Source organism: Takifugu flavidus, chromosome 2 (genome assembly GCF_003711565.1).
Source record: "Takifugu flavidus isolate HTHZ2018 chromosome 2, ASM371156v2, whole genome shotgun sequence".
NCBI lineage: Eukaryota > Metazoa > Chordata > Actinopteri > Tetraodontiformes > Tetraodontidae > Takifugu > Takifugu flavidus.
In genome coordinates, this window is record NC_079521.1 from 19,444,525 (window position 1) to 19,452,024 (window position 7,500).

A 7,500-nucleotide genomic window follows, 5' to 3' on the forward strand; every position below is an offset into this window, starting at 1 on the left:
AGTGCGACTCAAATGTCAGCGTTTGTCTCAGTTTTGCTCCCCTTTGAAAGGCTGCTCTTATCATCCAAGAGAGCCTCTAAAATGGGCAGATATGAAGACGCTGCACAAATCTTTTATCGTGGATCCCCCGTTCCCATTAGGTTACTACAATTGAACTCTATTGAACTGCTCACAGCGGATAATGTTCCCCATAAGGAAATCACATAGGGGTTCTCTTGTTGTAACATGGTCAGATAACAACCTTGTTTCATCCAAACACACATTTCTGAAGGTCACGACAAGTTTCTTGGGACTCTCAGGTCAGCCCAGACACACAGAGGCCATGTACTCGAACCCTAACCCCTATTTATTACAATAAAACAGGAAGCAGCTCATTCAATATTTCTTTCAAATCCATTTTGTAAGGTTTGTTGGGCTTAAGTGAAGAAGTTAGGAGCCTGTGTGACTTTGAAAGTGTTACTCCTGGTACAGTATTGATCAAGAAAATCAATAACACTACAGCTTCTGTAGCCTCCCATAAACTCATTCATGAATCATGGTTCTAATGGCCAAATTCTCCATCCCACCTCTGACTGGAGCGGCCCTCTTCCCGAGATTATGGCTGAATGTGAGACATTTCTGCTCCAGAGAAGTGCATTTTCAACAGCATCATTCTGAACTTTCAACCTCGACTTATAGAGGACGTGAGGGGACGTTTTGCTTGGGAAAGTGGACCATGTTCAAGTTGATGCCAGAAGTCATTAGTAGCCATCAATGTGGAGTAAAGGAGCTTGGCTGGTGTACTGAAGCCTCTTGGTGTGCTTCCATGACAACAGCAATGAAAGAGACACGACACGAGTGAGACAGAAACTCTGTTGCAGCTCTGTACAGCTCAGGCGCCTTCACAAAGGTCTGACTTCACTTTTGCTCCCCTCAAGGTGGACCTTCACAGCAACGTTTCACTCCTGCCTTTTATTCACTGTTAAGAGCCTCTTTATTATGACTCTCTTCTTTTTCCATGGTTAACTATCAAATAAGCTAGCGTGCACAAATGTGTTTATTTGGTCCATGAATGTTGCTTTTCACAGTCCTGGTGCTGAGGAGACCTTAAAACCTCGACGTTCTCATCAAGCACTTCTAAAGCTCCAGAGAAATAACTCAGATTTCCTGAGTAAATTCCTGAATGGACGGATGGATGAATGGGTGGATGGAGGGATGGGTGGGTGGATGGATGGATGGATGGATGGATGGATGGATGGATGGATGGAAAACTAGCAGGTTTCTCATGATCACGACTAAAAGAACTAGAAGAAGTTCAGCAGCAAACAAACACCTGAACACTTGTTTTGGGTCTTTGCCACAGTGTTTGAATGGTCAAATGGAGTATTTTAAACCAAAAAAGGTGAGATCTGGGCACGCTGGAGCTGGACTCTGAATAAATGATCCTCTGAATCAGTTGATTGATTGATCCTCTGACTGAGCGACATTTCATAAAGACCTGCAGACCAGTTGAGGAGGGTGGGATTAATGCAGTTCTTCAGCAACCCTGCTAATATTCTGGATTGTCATGGACACCGTGGAGAAAAGGGCTTCAACATGCACTGGAAGCACATATCTAAACAAAATTATTATTATTAACAAAATGAATGAATTAGAAAAGTAATGAGTCATAAATATGAAGCCGATACTTGGGTTGTGTGTATAGGAAAGGATTCCCTTGACTTTGTCAACCTTAAATGACATCATTTATATTCATATAATGTTCCAAAATGTCTGAAATGGTACAATTTTCTGTCATCTCTATTTCTTTTCTCCTCTGAGATTCAGCGAGGCAAAACATGTGATATAAAAGCGCCACTAAGAAAACTATCTGGCCAGAGGCGCCGGGAAGGAGCTGATGAATAAATCTTTCTTATGTGGGAGATCACGTCGAAGGACCCGATTCCCAGAGCAGGAGGCTGCGATCTGGCTGCATCCGTCCAGCTTCACTGGCTCAGAGCGGCAAGAAGAAGCAGCTTGTGGCTACTGAGAGCATCTGTAATGGATCACACACACACACACATACACACTCACACACGCACATATTGACCTCTCAATCTTTCCTAGTTAGAACTGATTTTTAACTAGTTCTTCTCCACATTAATGGGGAGAACTGAAGGGTGAACACGCCCACGTTGCTCCTCCTGTATCTCCTCTCACCAACATCTTCATTGTCTCTAACCCTAACCCTAACACTAAACCTGACCCTAACCCTCTAACCCTCTAACCCTAACCCTAACCCTGACCCTAACCCTCTAACCCTAACCCTAACCCAACCCTAACCCTCTAACCCTAACCCTAACCCTGACCCTAACCCTCTAACCCTAACCTAACCCTAATGCTAACCCTAACCCTAATGCTAACCCTAACCCTAACCCTAATACACCTAACCCTAACCCAATCCTAAACCTGACCCTAACCCTCTAACCCTAACCCTCTAACCCTAACCCTGACCCTCTAACCCTAACCCTGACCCTAACCCTAACCCTCTAACCCTAACCCTCTAACCTTAACCTTAACCCTCTAACCCTAACCCTAACCCTCTAACCCTAACCCTAACCCTCTAACCCTGACCCTAACCCTCTAACCCTAACCCTGACCCTGACCCTCTAACCCTAACCCTAACCCTGACCCTAACCCTCTAACCCTAACCCTGACCCTAACCCTCTAACCTAACCCTAACCCTCTAACCTTAACCCTCTAACCCTAACCCTAACCCTGACCCTCTAACCCTAACCCTAACCCTCTAACCCTAACCCTGACCCTAACCCTCTAACCCTAACCCTAACCCTGACCCTAACCCTGACCCTAACCCTGACCCTATCCCTCTAACCCTAACCCTAACCCTCTAACCCTAACCTAACCCTAACCCTAACCCAACCCTTCTCCAACTCTGGCCGCGTATTTGTGCATCTGTGTTTTTTCCTCAAGGTTCAAGAGTTTCTTTTTTTCCTGAAAACAATCAATTCTGCGGTAATCCTCGTGGTTTACATCCTGTTGAATTACCTCAAATACTTGTTTAGAAATTAATATTTATTTTATTTTTAAGCTTTATTCCAAAATCTTCTGTTATCATGATATTTCATCATATCACAAATTTAAAATTTGGAAAAGCTGCTTAAGTGGGTGAATATGAGGGATTCTTTCCACTAACCCTAACCCCCGAAACAAACTAACCCTAACCCCCTAAACAAACTAACCCTAACCCCCTAAACAAACTAACCCTAAACAAACTAACACTAACCCCTAAACAAACTAACCCTAACCCTAAACAGACTAACTCTAACCCCTAAACAAATTAACCCTATCCCCTAAACAAACTAACCCTAAACAAACTAACACTAACCCCTAAACAAACTAACCCTATCCCCCGAAACAAACTAACCCTAACCCCCGAAACAAATTAACCCTATCCCCTAAACAAACTAACCCTAAACAAACTAACACTAACCCCTAAACAAACTAACCCTAACCCTAAACAGACTAACCCTAACCCCTAAACAAACTAAGCCTATCCCTTAAACAAACTAACCCTATCCCCCGAAACAAACTAACCCTAACCCCCGAAACAAACTAACCCTATCCCCTAAACAAACTAACCCCTAAACAAACTAACCCTAACCCCTAAACAAACACACCATATCCCCCTAAACAAACTAACCCCTAACAAACTAACCCTAACCCTAACCCCTAAACAAACTAACCCTAACATCTAAACAAACTAACCCTAACCCTAAACAGACTAACCCTATCCCTCTAAACAAACTAACCCTAACCCCTAAACAAACTAACCCTAACCCTAAACAGACTAACCCTAACCCCTAAACAAACTAACCCTAACCCCTAAACAAACTAACCCTAACCCCTAGACAAACTAACCCTACCCCTAAACAAACTAACCCTAACCCCTAAACAAACTAACCTTAACCAAAGGAAAGGAATGGCAGCACGGCTCATGTTGGTTTCTCAACAGTTGAAGCTTGAACCTCCACCAAAGAACTCCAGTGAAATCAGGGATTTTACCCAGCACAACTCGCTCCTTTAGGCAGCAGCACTTAACCCAAACTCAGGGGAACTAGTGGAACTCCTGGCTGCTAGGCGACAACTGTGAGCTCATTTGAGGGCGTATTTTCCCTAAAAGTTGAAATATTAATTACCATTAGCGTTTGGAACCCTGGCTGCTAAAGACATGCCAGGTCCTGCTCGAGCAGAAGTGTGCAGAGGTGTAACACAGAGAGAAAAGAAGCCATCAAGAGGTCCTCAGTGGACAGACGGAAGTGGTAGAAGGGACGAATAATGACGACAGGTTCCGAGTCCCAAAGGCCCCAATATATTTAACATGTGATCTCTGTTCATCAAAGGTGAAAAGCTGCTCTGTCTTTGTTCTCCTGATGCTGGTGGAGGTGTGACAGGCTCATCCTCTTCAACAACGATGCCTAACTGCAGCAGACAGAATTTTACCCCCGCTTCATCTTCCAAGTCATCTCCATCCACACGTCCTTCAGTGTATTCTGCCTTTCTCGGTCTGATGGTCTCTTTTACCGCTTTGGGGAAACGTGATGATTATCTTTTTTGCAGAGCTGATTTGCAAACTTCCTTATCAGCAAGGTCTTGCTTTCCACCACTTATAGCTTCATTTTCTTCCCTTTTCCACTTTCTTTCTCTCTGTGTTCAGTCATCACCATTTCAGTTGAAAGTTGAATTTGGTTCCTTTCTATAGAAACTATAAATATAATATATGTGGGGAAAGATTTGTGAAGTGAAGATGAGGAGTCAGACAGAAAGTCCGACTCTCGAGGGCAGATTAAAAAAAAAGGTTAAAAACATTTCAATAACAGTTTTAATCACATTAAACTGACTGGTGGATTAATTTATAAGAATTTTGTTATCAATGAGTTCCGACGCAGAACATAGAAAAGTACCAGAAATGCAATTTGCTCTCTGAATGTGTCTCAAAAATGGTGAGGAAAATATTACAGGGAGAAAAAATGAAGCACTGCAGGGACTCCCCAGCTGCTAATGAGGTTGATCATGCATCCTTTGACAGATTTAGCATCAGTGGCAAATGTGCTAATGCTTTCCTCTTTTATTTAAGCTTCAGCACAACATATGTCAAACTTTTTGGTTAAATAAAGGAGATTAAGAAAAGAAAAGATGTACATAAAACTTTCACAATGACAGTATTTTACTTAACAGTGTATTTTTGTGACTTCTTATGACATTTCAAATTACATCATGTGTTTAAAATGGGGAGAGGGAAGTCTGGGCTTCTCTTCTTTAGCTGCTGCCCCCGCGACCTGACCCCGGGTAAGCGGTGGAGGATGGATGTTTAAAATGTTAAAAGCCACAACAAAATATGTGACAAAGTTGAGATGAGACCAGGCTGAAGAACGTGGGTGGACTTTCTAAAGACTTGGTGGGGTTCCAATTAGTTTAATGATGAAGATCCGTTTCAGTTCACCCTTAAATTCATGTTCATTAGTTTCACCATTTTCATATCAAACATTAATTTGATGTTTAAACAAGGCTCTGTCCTATTTACTATGTGACTTCTGTTTTAGCCATGCAACTAAAATAGCACTTAAATGATCAATATTGAGAAACAAGGTTGAAACACGCTGTCATAACGAAACGTGAGAAAAGTGGCAGAAATGCAGCTGTGCTGCCGTGATCAACGCTTCCCAACCAACCAAAAGAAATGCAGCATAAACTGAGGCGCCGATCAATGTGATGCTAGCACTAGCTAAGCAAACCTTTAGCACCAAGGCAATGGAGGTAAAACCCACAAGACGACAAACAAATATACCGGTAGTGGAGCCCAACAAAAAGGGAAAACCTCTTCAAGTTCTGGCAGCAGCAGTTTTAAATATTCAATGAAACACCATCAGCGCAATAGCTCAGTTCTATGTATAAAGCTGTTGTGGCGTTATCACGTCTGCATGTATCGAACTCCCAGCTTCATTAGATCTGTTCCTCCTGGTTTGGCTTGGACTAAACTTATAAGACTACCTCGACCTTTTAGACTGAGTACCGGCAGAAGTAAACCGGACAAAGTGCCATGATTTTTAAACACTGGTGGCTTAACAAATGCAACCTAGAAAACCAGTGCTAAATAAAGCAGTATAGATACGAGCCATCATCAGAGAGACGTGTCAGTTTCATACGCAACACACAGAGAAAAATCACGAGGCCTGAGGCTACAAATACTCTCAAGTCCCCACAGATATGAAAAAGAACAACACAGAAAGACAAAACACTTCCTGGAAAAAAGATTTAAGGGCTACCTAATTATTATTTTTTAATTTAATATTTTCTTTCAACAAACATCACACATACACAAAATACAATATGTACTAGACACATATTAGGTCAGATAAAGGTGAAAGACCATTCAGGACAACTAACTGTCTAACCCTAACCATCACTGTAACCATTACAACTAACTGTCTAACCCTAACCATCACTGTAACCATTACAACTAACTGTCTAACCCTAACCCATCACTGTAACCAATACAACTAACTGTCTAACCCTAACCATCACTGTAACCAATACAACTAACTGTCTAACCCTAACCCATCACTGTAACCAATACAACTAACTGTCTAACCCTAACCATCACTGTAACCATTACAACTAACTGTCTAACCCTAACCATCACTTAACCTAAATCCAAATCTAATCTGAACCCAAAAAAGAACCCTAAACCTGCAGACCTCTGAAGTTGTGAGGACCAACCAAAATGTTCTCACCAAAATAAAGCCCTCACTTTGCAAGTGAAATGTGCATCTGGGTCCTCACTACATAACATTTATAACAACACACACACACACACACACACACACACAGTCTTGTGTTTTCTTTGATAGAGTTTGTTAGAGTTCATGATTCATAGATGAACTCATACAATCAAAGTGGAGAGAGTAAGAGAGGGAGTGCACGCGCGCACACACGCCTGTGTGTGTGTGTGTGTGTGTGTGTGTGTGTGTGTGTGTGTGTGTGTGTGTGTGTGTGTGTGTGTTCAAAAGGTCGGGCCATGCATTTGAGTCACACACCAATAGACATGAAAAGTGGTGTGTGTCATGTTGATAACACATGTATACACGTCAGAGAACAGCAGGCCAGCACCGGCGATGCTAACCCTAACCCCAGCACCGGCGATGCTAACCTTAACCCTAACCCTAACCCCAGCACCGGCGATGCTAACCCTAACCCCAGCACCGGCGATGCTAACCCTAACCCTAACCCTAACCCCAGCACCGGCAATGCTAACCCTAAACCCTAACCCTAACCCCAGCACCGGCGATGCTAACCCTAACCCTAACCCTAACCCAACCCTAACCCTAACCCCAGCACCGGTGATGCTAACCCTAACCCTAACCCTAACCCCAGCACCAGCGATGCTAACCCTAACCCTAACCCTAACCCTAACCCTAACCCCAGCACCGGTGATGCTAACCCTAACCCTAACCTTAACCCTAA

General features: G+C 42.9%; 2 protein-coding genes across 8 annotated transcripts in view; one reads left to right on the forward strand and one right to left on the reverse strand.

Annotated features, from left to right (window-relative positions):
- Positions 1-7,500, reverse strand: part of LOC130521650 (CUB and sushi domain-containing protein 1-like) — a 326,982-nt gene that overhangs the window by 190,853 nt on the left and 128,629 nt on the right. The gene's annotated exons all lie outside the window — the stretch shown is intronic.
- LOC130521653 (NLR family CARD domain-containing protein 3-like) overlaps positions 1-7,500 on the forward strand; it is a 195,463-nt gene that overhangs the window by 18,816 nt on the left and 169,147 nt on the right. The window lies entirely within an intron of this gene.